This window comes from Armigeres subalbatus, chromosome 1, assembly GCF_024139115.2.
Source record: "Armigeres subalbatus isolate Guangzhou_Male chromosome 1, GZ_Asu_2, whole genome shotgun sequence".
NCBI lineage: Eukaryota > Metazoa > Arthropoda > Insecta > Diptera > Culicidae > Armigeres > Armigeres subalbatus.
In genome coordinates, this window is record NC_085139.1 from 218615100 (window position 1) to 218628511 (window position 13412).

General features: G+C 44.4%; 1 long non-coding RNA gene across 1 annotated transcript in view; it reads right to left on the bottom strand.

Annotated features, from left to right (window-relative positions):
* Window positions 1-5368: 5368 nt before the first annotated feature.
* The window catches only part of LOC134211009 (uncharacterized), an 84482-nt gene continuing 76438 nt past the window's right edge, over window positions 5369-13412 (bottom strand). The window contains exons 2-3 of the long non-coding RNA XR_009978909.1: window positions 6054-6378; window positions 5369-5987 (exon numbers count right to left, since the gene is read on the bottom strand). This is a non-coding gene — a long non-coding RNA (uncharacterized LOC134211009). The remainder of the gene's footprint in view (window positions 5988-6053; window positions 6379-13412) is intronic.

A 13412-nucleotide genomic window follows, 5' to 3' on the forward strand; every position in this document is an offset into this window, starting at 1 on the left:
AAAATTGGAAATTATTATTTTGAAATACCTCCGCTGCAAGATCTACTCATATTCTTTGTATCGAGCTAACAATACCCGAGATCGGATGTAAGATGGCGAAAATATGACCAAAAACTTTGCCTATATTTTTCGAGGGTGAACCCAAACTTTTGCCTGGGAGTGTATGTCACTATGCAACGCTTAAAGGCTTTGAAAATATTTGAATAGAATGAGATTTGTTCTCATTAAGGAGATTATAATCATTATAATAAAAATTGTTAATGGGATCTTTCATTATTTGCAAGTTTTCTGGGTTTTCATAATCGCTAGATTTTGAAATTCTGTTAGATTTATGTTGTTGGATCTAATCAAAATTTGTTTTTCACTAACCTTCAAAGTTCCTGCAGGTGATCCTCCATCGTGCAAAAGGCTGTTATGAGTAGGACATTCAAAAAGGAGGAATTTGGAGTGGCACTAATTCAAGAGCCATGGCCCAAGAAAGGGAAAATAAATGGTATATACCAGCGTTTCTCAACCTGGGGTACCTTCGCTGGCACCAGGAGGGTACCTCGGACAAAAATGAGTAATGACGGATGAATTACAATTATTATTCAATCTCATTAATAAAGTTTTGATAAACTTTGTCGTGTACGTAATATGTATGGTGATCAGTAAATTAAAGCCAATTAAATCCTGCCCTTCACAACCAAGCCTGGCAGCTTCCTTTCAAGAGGCTCGGAAGTCTCCTTTCAAGAGGCCCGGAAGCCTCCTTTCAAGAGGCCCGGAAGCCTACTTCCAAGAGGCACGGAAGCCTCCTTTCAAGAGGCCCGGAAGCCTCCTTTCAAGAGGCCCGGAAGCCTCCTTTCAAGAGGCCCGGAAGCCTCCTTTCAAGAGGCCCGGAAGCCTCCTTTCAAGAGGCCCGGAGGGCCCCTATCAAGAGCCCCGGACGCCCCCTCTCAAGAGGCCCGGAAGCCTCCTTTCAAGAGGCCCGGAAGCCTCCTTTCAAGAGGCCCGGAAGCCTCCTTTCAAGAGGCCCGGAAGCCTCCTTTCAAGAGGCCCGGAAGCCTCCTTTCAAGAGGCCCGGAAGCCTCCTTTCAAGAGGCCCGGAAGCCTCCTTTCAAGAGGCCCGGAAGCCTCCTTTCAAGAGGCCCGGAAGCCTCCTTTCAAGAGGCCCGGAAGCCTCCTTTCAAGAGGCCCGGAAGCCTCCTTTCAAGAGGCCCGGAAGCCTCCTTTCAAGAGGCCCGGAAGCCTCCTTTCAAAAGGCCCGGAAGCATCCTTTCAAGAGGCCCGGAAGCCTCCTTTCAAGAGGCCTGGAAGCCTCCTTTCAAGAGGCCCGGAAGCCTCCTTTCAAGAGGCCCGGAAGCCTCCTTTCAAGAGGCCCGGAAGCCTCCTTTCAAGAGGCCCGGAAGCCTCCTTTCAAGAGGCCCGGAAGCCTCCTTTCAAGAGGCCCGGAAGCCTCCTTTCAAGAGGCCTGGAAGCCTCCTTTCAAGAGGCCCGGAAGCCTCCTTTCAAGAGGCCCGGAAGCCTCCTTTCAAGAGGCCTGGAAGCCTCCTTTCAAGAGGCCCGGAAGCCTCCTTTCAAGAGGCCCGGAAGCCTCCTTTCAAGAGGCCCGGAAGCCTTCTTTCAAGAGGCCCGGAAGCCTTCTTTCAAGAGGCCCGGAAGCCTCCTTTCAAGAGGCCCGGAAGTCTCCTTTCAAGATGCTCGGAAGCCTTCTTGCAAGAGGCCCGGAAACTCCTTTTCAAGATGCTCGGAAGCCTCCTTTCAAGAGGCCCGGAAGCCTCCTTTCAAGAGGCCCGGAAGCCTCCTTTCAAGAGGCCCGGAAGCCTCCTTTCAAGAGGCCCGGAAGCCTCCTTTCAAAAGGCCCGGAAGCCTCCTTTCAAGAGGCCCGGAAGCCTCCTTTCAAGAGGCCCGGAGCCTCCTTTCAAGAGGCCTGGAAACCTTCTTTCAATAAGGCCAGGAAGCCAGGAGGCCAAGAAGCCTTATTTCAAGAGGCCAGCAAGCCTCTTTTCAACAGGCTCGGAAGCCTCCTTTCAAGAGGCTCGGAAGCCTCCTTTCAAGAGGCTCGGAAGCCTCCTTTCAAGAGGCGCGGAAACCTCCTTTCAAGAGGCTTTGGAAGCCTCCTTTCAAGAGGCTTTGGAAGCCTCCTTTCAAGAGGCCCGGAAGCCTCCTTTCAAGAGGCTCGGAAGCCTCCTTTCAAGAGGCTCGGAAGCCTCCTTTCAAGAGGCTCAGAAGCCTCCTTTCAAGAGGCTCAGAAGCCTCCTTTCAAGAGGCTCAGAAGCCTCCTTTCAAGAGGCCTGGAAGCCTCCTTTCAAGAGGCTCAGAAGCCTCCTTCAAGAGGCTCAGAAGCCTCCTTTCAAGAGGCTCAGGAAGCCTCCTTCAAGAGGCTCAGGAAGCCTCCTTTCAAGAGGCCTGGAAGCCTCCTTTCAAGAGGCCCGAAGCCTCCTTTCAAGAGAGCTCAGAAGCCTCCTTTCAAGAGGCTCAGGAAGCCTCCTTTCAAGAGGCTCAGGAAGCCTCCTTTCAAGAGGCCTGGAAGCCTCCTTTCAAGAGGCTCCAGAAGCCTTCTTTCAAGAGGCCTGGAAGCCTCCTTTCAAGAGGCTCGGAAGCCTCCTTTCAAGAGGCTCGGAAGCCTCCTTTCAAGAGGCTCGGAAGCCTCCTTTCAAGAGGCCCGGAAGCCTCCTTACAAGAGGCCCGGAAGCCTCCTTACAAGAGGCCCGGAAGCCTCCTTTCAAAAGGCCCGGAAGCCTCCTTTCAAGAGGCCCGGAAGCCTCCTTTCAAGAGGCCCGGAAGCCTCCTTTCAAGAGGCCCGGAAGCCTCCTTTCAAGAGGCCCGGAAGCCTCCTTTCAAGAGGCCCGGAAGCCTCCTTTCAAGAGGCCCGGAGCCTCCTTTCAAGAGGCCTGGAAACCTTCTTTCAATAAGGCCAGGAAGCCAGGAGGCCAAGAAGCCTTATTTCAAGAGGCCAGCAAGCCTCTTTTCAACAGGCTCGGAAGCCTCCTTTCAAGAGGCTCGGAAGCCTCCTTTCAAGAGGCTCGGAAGCCTCCTTTCAAGAGGCTCGGAAGCCTCCTTTCAAGAGGCTCGGAAGCCTCCTTTCAAGAGGCTCGGAAGCCTCCTTTCAAGAGGCCCGGAAGCCTCCTTTCAAGAGGCCCGAAAGCCTACTTTCAAGAGGCCTTCTTTCAAGAGGCCCGGAAGCTTCCTTTCAAGAGGCCCGGAAGCATCCTTTCAAGAGGCCCGAAAGCCTCCTTTCAAGAGACAAGGAAGCCTCCTTTCAAGTGGCCCAGAAGCCTCCTTTCAAGAGGCCCGGAAGCCTCCTTTCAAGAGGCCCGGAAGCCTCCTTTCAAGAGGCCCGGAAGCCTCCTTTCAAGAGGCCCGGAAGCCTCCTTTAAGAGGCCCGGAAGCCTCCTTTCAAGAGGCCCGGAAGCCTCCTTTCAAGAGGCCCGGAAGCCTCCTTTCAAGAGGCCTGGAAGCCTTCCAAGAGGTCCGGAAGCCTCCTTTCAAGAGGCCCGGAAGCCTCCTTTCAAGAGGCCCGGAAGCCTCCTTTCAAGAGGCCCGGAAGCCTCCTTTCAAGAGGCCCGTAAGCCTCCTTTCAAGAGGCCCGTAAGCCTCCTTTCAAGAGGCCCGTAAGCCTCCTTTCAAGAGGCCCGGAAGCCTCCTTTCAAGAGGCCCGGAAGCCTCCTTTCAAGAGGCCCGGAAGCCTCCTTTCAAGAGGCCCGGAAGCCTCCTTTCAAGAGGCCCGGAAGCCTCCTTTTAAGAGGCTCGGAAGCCTCCTTTCAAGAGGCCCGGAACCCCACAATAGTCATAAAAGTCCTGTAGGAAGCTTGATGATGTATAAACTAAATTTAAATTGGAATGTTTCACGGATTAATGAAAATTTCAGCCAACTTTATGGAGAATTGGAGAGCCATACATTTCGTTAGTTTTAAGGTCCTTTTTTCATATCTCTTATGAGTTACGTTTATTTTCATTCACAGCAAAAAAATAGGGGTACCTCAATTAATACGAAAATTTGAAGGGGTACCTCTCAAAAAAAAAGGTTGAGAATCGCTAGTATAGATATACAGAACTGTAAGTTATTTCCTGCTTCCATACCGGCCACAGTAGACTGTCGCGCAATGTGAAGGTTGTGGAGTTTCCGTTGAGCATATAATTTGCTGGTGCCATCAATTCGAAATTTCCCGGTACTATGGTATATCATACAGTCAAGACAAAATTTTCAAAACGACTTATCTGCTTTTGTAAACAAAGACTCAAACGACGATTTGACGAATCTGATAGCTCTCCCACGCAAACCAACACCATCAACAGGTAGCGGAATCCTTCACCCACCTGGCTGATGGTGTTGGTTTGCGTGGGAGAGCTATCAGATTCGTCATCATCGTTTGAATCTTTGTTTACAAAAGCAGATAAGTCGTTTTGAAAATTTTGTCTTGCAGTATTCGTGATGCCCTAGCTGATGATACTGCTAGTGAGTTGACCTCATCTACTTCTTCAAAAAATCGCACCTTATTTTTTTCTCGATCGGACTAGAATTTGAACCAAGCTACGCCTGCTGATTACAGCTCAACTACAGGTCGTTCCGCTATTGTCCCTAATACAAAATATCTAGAATAAATCTTTGATGCCAGCGAAACGCAGCGTGTATCCGTGCTGAACAGCGTCGAACTGCATCCTACTGGTCCCAACTCCCAACACAGTACACGCCACCGTGTTCGCATGAGTTTTGCGGGAACCGGCTTGCCGCGAACGACATCACCGGTTAGCGGCGGTGGTTAGTTTTTCTGTTTTTGTTTGAGTTAGTAGCTATTTTATTTTGCGTGTTGGAACATGCTGCACAGCAGCGGCAAAAGCAAAACAAAAAGAACCTCTTGCCGCACGGCCGTGCCGATGATGGAGCGATTACGGCGGCGGTGGCGGCGGCATAGCAGTTTCTATAGATACCTAGACCTCAACAACGCAAAGTCAACGACTAGAACTTCTCTGAAGTGAGCTCTGCCGATCGGAGCAACGTCATGGCATGCTTGATGCTCACTCACTACCCACCAAGAGTCGCGATTTTCGTTTTATGCCTAGAAATGTGCTAATTTTAAAAGCCACACAACACGCTTCTAAACACAAAATGTCATCTAATTGCATCCACTTCGCACCGGGAAGCCGCAGATCTCTTTTCGACCAACTGGTTTTGATTCCGGATTGTTGTCGGCATATACGCAACCGCGGCAGCTGCTCGGAATGTACCTATTGAATAATTAACGATTTCGGATGGGAGTTATATCTGTCGGCTTTTGCCGGCCGGTTGTCATTTTTATGTATGACGACATTGATTTTAAAAAGCCGCATTGTGGTTTGTTTATCCAAGAGGGTGTGTGTTGTTGGGGGTTCGTTGACTTACCGTTTCCGTTGCGATGAAGAACTTTCCGCCACGCTAGTCGCGCAGCTCCGACAGTATTTTTTTCTCCTTTTTTGCTAATTCACACAATGATGGTGGGGGCTAGGTAAGGGTAGTAAGTTCGTAGTTGATGTTTTCCTGTTTCCTTCTCCTGTGTTCTCGTTGGTTTATCCCTGTTGTTGCTCTGTTTACACTTTTGCGCTAGTTGTTGTTGTAGTTGCTGTTGCCGTCCACGCCGCCGATGCCGCCCTGCTGGTGGTTCTCACGGAGGAGACTTCAAGGAAGATCTAATGTTCTATGATTCGGTTGTTTTATTCCTGTAGTCTTCTTGGTTCGCTTTGCCTTGCTTTATTAATCGGTATGTGCGTGTTATTTATGTTCTCGTGTATGTAAAAAGTCTAACCTTTAGAAGTGCTGATTTTTTGCTTCCTCTTCGAAGAAATGTGTTTGCGTATTATTAAATTTGACTAAGTTCGGGTTAAATATTTGCCTAGAAATTGTGGTTTGATTTGACTTCTTACAAAAATCGCATGATCGACTGTCAATTTATGCGAGAAAGTAATTTCTACTAATTGCGATGAAAGTGTATTCGAATGTTTGACGTCCAAAAATGCTTTATATTTACGAGCTGTAAAAGGAAAACGATAGTAGTTGATAAGCAATTCACTAAGCAAATGTCAAACTGTAAGGTTACCTTAGATACTACGTCAAAATTTGCTAATCCGAGATTCCTTCTAACTTTTGATTCTGATGGATGTCAAATGCTACGTTTAACGATGTTTTGTAGTGTATTAGAGCGACGACAATCAAACTAGCGTTTGTTACTTTAGGTTAATGATGATATTTTATAGCCTACGATTTAACTTCGCGCAACCAGTTTAATTTTGCACCTTGATAAATAAAAACAGAATCTCCGTGTCTTTTATTGCTTTGTTGTAATGCTTCAAAAACGTTTCACGTTTTTGTTTTAGTGCAATGCAGCGATTTTTGAAACCTCGTCCGATAATTGCATGTAATATCTGAAAATAAAAGAGAATAATGAAGATATTAATCCATCCGCCAGTGACAGTACGTTACGTTAAGCGATATAAAACCTAAGGAGCTGTAGTTTTATATTGGAACTCAAAACGTAGTTCTCAAGTACTCTTGCGGATCTAATTAAATGACAACTGTATAAAACCAAAATAAAACTTAAGGCATTTCTACATGCCGTAATAAAACCTCTATAAAACTAGTATAAATCTTCGAAGTATTGCGAGTGTTACTTGGGTAAGCACTTCCACAGTTATTAACTGCGAGGTTTCAAAGACAAGTTTACCATTTTTGCATTCGTATATCATGAGGCTAACACGATGATACTTTTATGCCCATGGAAGTCGAGACGGTTGTATGACATTCGCCTGAAAGTCATTTGCCAGAAGGCCTTTTGCCAGAATCAATTTGCCAGAATGGACCATTCCCTAGAAAGTCCTTTGCCAGAATGCACCATTCCCCAGAAAGCCATTCGCCAGAATGTACCAATCCCCAGAATGCACCATTCCCCAGAATTGGTCGTCACCTATTTGCCATGCGCGCGTTTCCCCAGTATGCGCAATAATTCTTAACACCATGAACCTTAGGCATACTTAGGTAACTATGAACAGCGTTAAAAGAGAGGGTCATTTGGCATAAGGGACATTTTTTATAATTTTGATTTGTTGTTGTTGTATAGTTGTTTTCTACTGAGGAATAAAACACCGCACCGGTTGATAATAGAATTGAAAATACCTAATCTGTACATAAGACGTATGCCTACATAAGCCGAGTATAGCAGCTTGCATGGATTAAGGCAAAAATGGCGGATGTTATCCTTTCTTTCAAAATAGGTGCTTATTCGGATTAAGGTAATGGTGGATGTGACTCCTTCTTTAAAAATAGGCGCTTGCCCGTATTAACGCAATGGTTGATGTAATTCCTTCTTCAAAAGTAGGCGCTTGCACGGCTTATGGCTATGGTGGATGTGATCCCTTCTTGAAAATCAGGCGCTTGCCGGGATGAAGGCAACGTTGGATGTGAACCCTTCTTTAAAAATAGGCGATTGCTAGGATTAAAACAATGGTGAATATGATCCTTCTTCAAAAGAAGGCGCTTGTCCGAATTAAGGCAATGGTTAATATGATCCCTTCTTCAATAGGAGGCGCTTTTCCGGATAAGGATAATTGTGCATGTAATTCATTCTTTAAAAGAAGGCGCTTGCTCGAATTCAGGCAATGGTGGAAGTGGTCCCTTCTTTAAAAGTAGGCGTTCTCCTCAAATGAAGCAATGGTGGATGTGATTCCTTCTTTTAAAGTAGGCGCTTGTCCAAATTAAAGCAAAAGTGGATGTGATCCCTTCTTTGAAAATAGGCGTTTGTCACAAATGAAGCAATGGTGGATATGATCCATTTCTTTAAAAAAAAGTTGCTTGCTCCGATTAAGGCAAGGATAGATGTTATCCCGGTGTCCTCCTTAGCCTAGCGATAAGATGCGCGGCTATACAACAAGACCATGCTGAGGGTGACTGGGACACTGGGTTCGATTCCCGGTGCCGGTCTAGGCATAAAAGTATCATCGTGTTAGCCTCATGATATACGAATGCAAAAATGGTAACTTGACTTTGAAACCTCACGGTTGATAACTTTGGAAGTACTAAACGAACACTAAGCAGGGAGGCGGCTATGTGCCAGTGGGTTTGTAATGCCAATGAAGAAGAAGATGTCATCCCTTCTTTAAACGTAGGTGCTTGCCCGTGTCCGTGTTTGAATATGTCAATTGTGGATATGATTCCTTCTTTAGAAATAGACATTTTGCCTAGACTTGTAGATATAACCACATATAACTTCTTCAATGAAAACAAATGGCGTCTAGTATGACTTGAAATGATATTATCCAATTGTAGATATGATTTAATTTTGAAAAGAAGTCTGCGTCTGGAATGAGACGAAGAAATATGATATCCATTCGTAAACAGTTTTTTTGGTATTAGACAAATTTGATTTTTTTTAATAAATAGTATCCATCTTTTTGAAAATTGTCTAATATGTTGAATAATCCCTTTTATGAAAATTAATTATACCGCAAATCCCTTCATTATTAAATAGTGTTTTTTTTGGAAAAGATGTTTTTAATTATACACATAGTTAAGTTTGCCATCTTAGGGTGTTTTTAAGAGATATTGCGAAAAAAGATTCGGCTGCCGGTGGGGCTTGAACCCACACTATTCCATTTAGTACATGGACGTATTACCAATTCTACAACAGCTGTTGTATAACAGTTGTTCCATAACCAGCTAATAACGATGGGATATCAGTCAATTCCCCGTATCTATCGAATCTGCTTTGGCAACATTTCACACCTCTTCTCTCTACCCAACTATGTGTATCAGAATTGAACAACAGTCGGTTGCGTTTGAATCACAAACATGTGCTTCTATTTGTCGTATTGAGGCGGGTAGAGAGAAAAGGGTGTGAAATGTTGCCAAAGCAGATTCGATAGATACGGGGAATTGACTGATATCCCATCGTTATTAGCTGGTTATGGAACAACTTCTCGCAAGGGCAGCTGTTGTATAATTGGTAATACGTCCGTGTACTAAATGGAATAGTGTGGGTTCAAGTCCCACCGGCAGCCGAATCTTTTTTCGCAATATCTCTTAAAAACACCCTAAGATGGCAAACTTAACTATGTGTATCAAAATTAAACATCTTTTCCAAAAAAAGAAAAAATCTGACTTCCCTCACAAGTCATCAATCAAGAAAAAAATTAAATAGTGTCCTATCCACCAAATAATGCAAAATTACCTTCTTTATATATATTTTTTTCTATTCTTTAGCCATCAATAATTATTGGAATATCCAGTTTTACTATTTTTGGTACATTCTGGCAAATTACATTCTGGCAAATGGTCTATTCTGGGGAATGGCTTTCTGGCATATGGTCCATTCTGGCAAATGGGTTTCTGTCAAAAATCATTCTGGCAAATTGATTCTGGCAAATGGTTTTCTGGCAAATGTCATACAATCGTCGAGACAATTTCCAATCCGACAATTGCCTAGACCGGCACCGGGATTCGAACCCAGCCACCTTGGTCTTGCTTTGTAGCCGCCCGACATGTTAGCCAGATTAAATTGGAATTACCCATGGATGTAGATCGGATTGCAGCTTCATCGTTGCCGAGTAAACCGGTTGAAATACTTTTAAAAAATCATCGATAAATTTCCACATTTTCGACCTAAGTTCTCATTTCTCAATTTGTTCTGTATAAAATCCTTGTGCTTCATAAAACACCATAGAAAACGTTGAATCCCATCGTGTATCACATTCGAATGTTGTAAGCTGGGTGGTGCGAATAGAATCGATTTGGTTGTCAAACTGAAGCCAAACTTTTCTATTGTGCCGGAGCCAAACATTGAAGATTGTGGTTATGTTCGTTTCAGATCCTTTATTGAGAAGTATTGGTATAATTTGAAAAAAAAAATTAAAATAAACGGTAGTTTGAGTTTTGTATTCTTTGTAATAAATATTTTCACATCATATTTCGAGTGGGAAATTAGTAGGAATGCAATTAAAAACCACTCGTTACTAAATTTCACGAGATTCATCAGCTGATTGGAGCAGGAAAATATATAAACCATCGTAAAGTCATGTAGAGTCTAGCGCATTTGTGCGCCCTCACGCAGCATGGAAAGAGAAATTCGAAGAGCGGGAAATGTTTGACAGCCAAGTAACTGCAAAATAATTTTGCTTATGGGATTGATTTCAAAATATCCCTCTACTCGCTTGAGAGCAAAAAAGCGGCTCTATCCGCAGCACCCAGGTTGTAAGTGGCTTTCGGTGTACTTTGAAAATACGTCGCCACTTATTAGTGCAAAATGTAGTCTTTACTCTTCATCGTCAAAATCATGGCAGCTTTGCCATTGACCGCATTCAAATTATTTTGCAATCAGACATTTGATTTCAGAGTTATTTGTGATATATGAACATTATATATCATTTTGGAGAAGTAATAAAAATATTGTCACACCAATATCTCAGCGGTTTTTCAACAAATTTCAACGCTTTTGGGCTTGAACGAAAGCTGTAGTATTGGCATTGACTCATTTTTTGTCTGCAGTCGTACATTGGGTACGGAGATATCTATAAAATACGAACATGCTATACATTAAGATTATTCCATCATCACAATTATTTATATCTGATCAAAGCTCTCTTAGTAGCAAGTTCAATCATCAGCGTTTGTGATTGTATTTTTATTAAAACTCTTTGAATGGTATTAAATTAAAATCACTTTTTTTTTTTTCCAATTTCGTTTATTTGGTAGGCTCAGGCGTGTATAACACTTTACGGAGCCATATTTCTTTGTGATATATACAATCAATGTCATTTTTTTCAGTTAGTAAGAGGGGGATAGGAGCCAGCGTACTCGTGGTGACTCGAGGTTAGTTTACAATATTAAAGGATGGACGAGGCTTAGGATTCGGAATCAAGGAATTTCGGCTGCTCATCCGGGTATTTGGCGTAAGGGACGATGTGGCGTGTCGTCGTGCTCGAGGATTGGTTCTACTGGGAGCGTCTTCCGGATGGCCTGAGTAACGGAGATCTACGGAACATAGAGACAGAGACAGTACAAAATAAAAACTTTGACAGAAGAAAAAAAAATTAGATTTTGATGTCAGAATCACAAATGAAACTATAAATGGCCTGCATATAGACCGCATCACCTAAATAAAGATCACTTGAAAAACCGACTATGTGTGTTTTTACAAGGGCTGAAAGGAGGGGCGGAGGTTGTTGTGTGCTGTATTCATCATTTTCATTTATTTGGTCTACATCTAAACAGATAACACTGAATCAACAATTTGACGCCACAATACACGGTTCGAGGCCGCATCTCTCCATCCTCGAATACGCCCCACGCTCGCCAAGTCGTTCTGCACCTGGTCTGCCTATCTCGCTCGCTGCGCTCCACGTCGTCTCGTACCTGTCGGATTGGAAGCGAACACCATCTTTGCAGGGTTGCTGTCCGGCATTCTTGCAACATGCCCTGGTTCGTTCATCGACTAGTTGGCTGATCTACTGCTACCGTTGTCTCGATTCTTCATGCGGTCGTTCAACAAACCTCACCCGAATCCTCTTGACACACCCCCCACCCTCCGCCGTCGAGGGTTGCCTATCAGTTCCGGTGAAGGATACTTCTGCACTGATGGTACCCGACGGCTATCGCAAGGGATGCTTTCGCGCATTCCACCGGCTTCGTCTTTGGGTTGCAGAGGTAGTGCGACAGTTTCGGTGAGGTCGGCACTAGTGAGCCCTACACCAAAAGCGTTTTCTTCTTCTTTCATCTCTTTTCAGCAGTTTCCGGTATGCAGAAGACTTCCGGTTCGCTAGCGACCTGACGATGCGATTTCTTCAATTCTTCATCAAAGAGGCTTGCAGTCCTAGACTGGCTCACCTCTGAAGGAATAGGATGCGAAGCCAAACACGGCACAGACTAGAGTGTACCAATCACAGAGGGATCACCCTTCTGAACTCGGCGTACAAAATCCTCTCACGTATCCTGTTTAACAGACTGAGACCGCTTGAGGAGTCCTTCGTCGGCGAATACCAGGCAGGTTTTCGTGAGGGCCGATCAACGACGGATCAGATGTTTAGCCTGCGGATGGTCCTTGATAAATTCCGGGAGTCCAACTTGCAGACTCACCATCTGTTCATTGATTTCAAAGCAGCGTACGATTCAGTGAAGAGAAATGAGCTGTGGCTGATAATGTCCGAACATGGTTTTCCGGCGAAACTGATTAGACTGATACGTGCAACGCTGGATGGCTCGAAATCAAGTATCCGGTTTGCAGACGAAGTGTCAACCTCGTTTGTGACCTTAGACGGATTGAAGCAGGGTGATGCTCTTTTGAATTTATTGTTCAACATTGCACTCGAAGGCGCTATTAGGAGATCTGGCGTGCAGAGGAACGGCACTATCATCACACGGTCGCATATGCTCCTGGGCTTTGCGGACGACATCGACCTCATTGGAATCGATCGCAAAGCAGTAGTGGAGGCTTTTGTCCCACTGAAGAGGGATACGGCGAGGATACACGTAAAAAAATAATCTTATATGTTATGGCAAAAAACCATTCGAAAATACTTATACTCTTCATTATGCCACCTAATGAATGATCCCATATCAAAAAGCTAATAACATTCATAAGTTAATAAAAAGTATAAGTTTCGGAATGTATGTGACTAATGCGATGTATAAGTTTTTTCTTATACATATCATTAAGCGCCTGCTTTGGCAAAAAAGTATTAGAAATATTAATAATAAATAACATTAATTTACGTGTAGGCTTAACCGTCAATTCTACCAAGATAAAGTACATGGTGGCAGGTAGAGATAGAGGAAGACCTAGTGGTGTTGGTGCTGAGGTAGTGCTTGATGGGGATGTGTTTGAAGTTGTTGAAGAATTTGTTTACCTTGGAACGCTTGTGACATGTGACAATGACGATTCCCGTGAAGTGAAAAGACGTATTGCTGCTGCAAATAGGGCCTTTTACGGTTTACGTAACCAGCTTAGGTCCCGCAACATGCAGACGGAAATGAAATTAGCTCTATACAAAACTCTGATTCTACCAGTAGTTCTTTATGGACATGAAGTATGGACATTTATGGACAAATATGGAGCTATTGGGGATTTCGAGCGAAAAGTGCTGCGTGCATGGAAGGAAAGTAGAAAATGGTGTGTGGCGCAGACGCATGAATCGTGAACTGTATCAAGTATACAAAGAAGAAAATATTGTGAATAAAATACGACACACTTCAGTGGGCTGGACACTTAGTGCGAATGTCGGAAGATAGAATGGCGAAAACAATATTCAACAGAGAACCATATAAGGGCCGGCGATTTCGTGGAAGGTTACGAACACACTGACTGCTCGCGGTGGAATCGGACCTGGGGAACCTGAACGTTCGAGGAAACTGGAGGAACATCGCCCAAGACCGATGATTATGGAGCTCTACAATACGCCAGGCATAGGTGTAT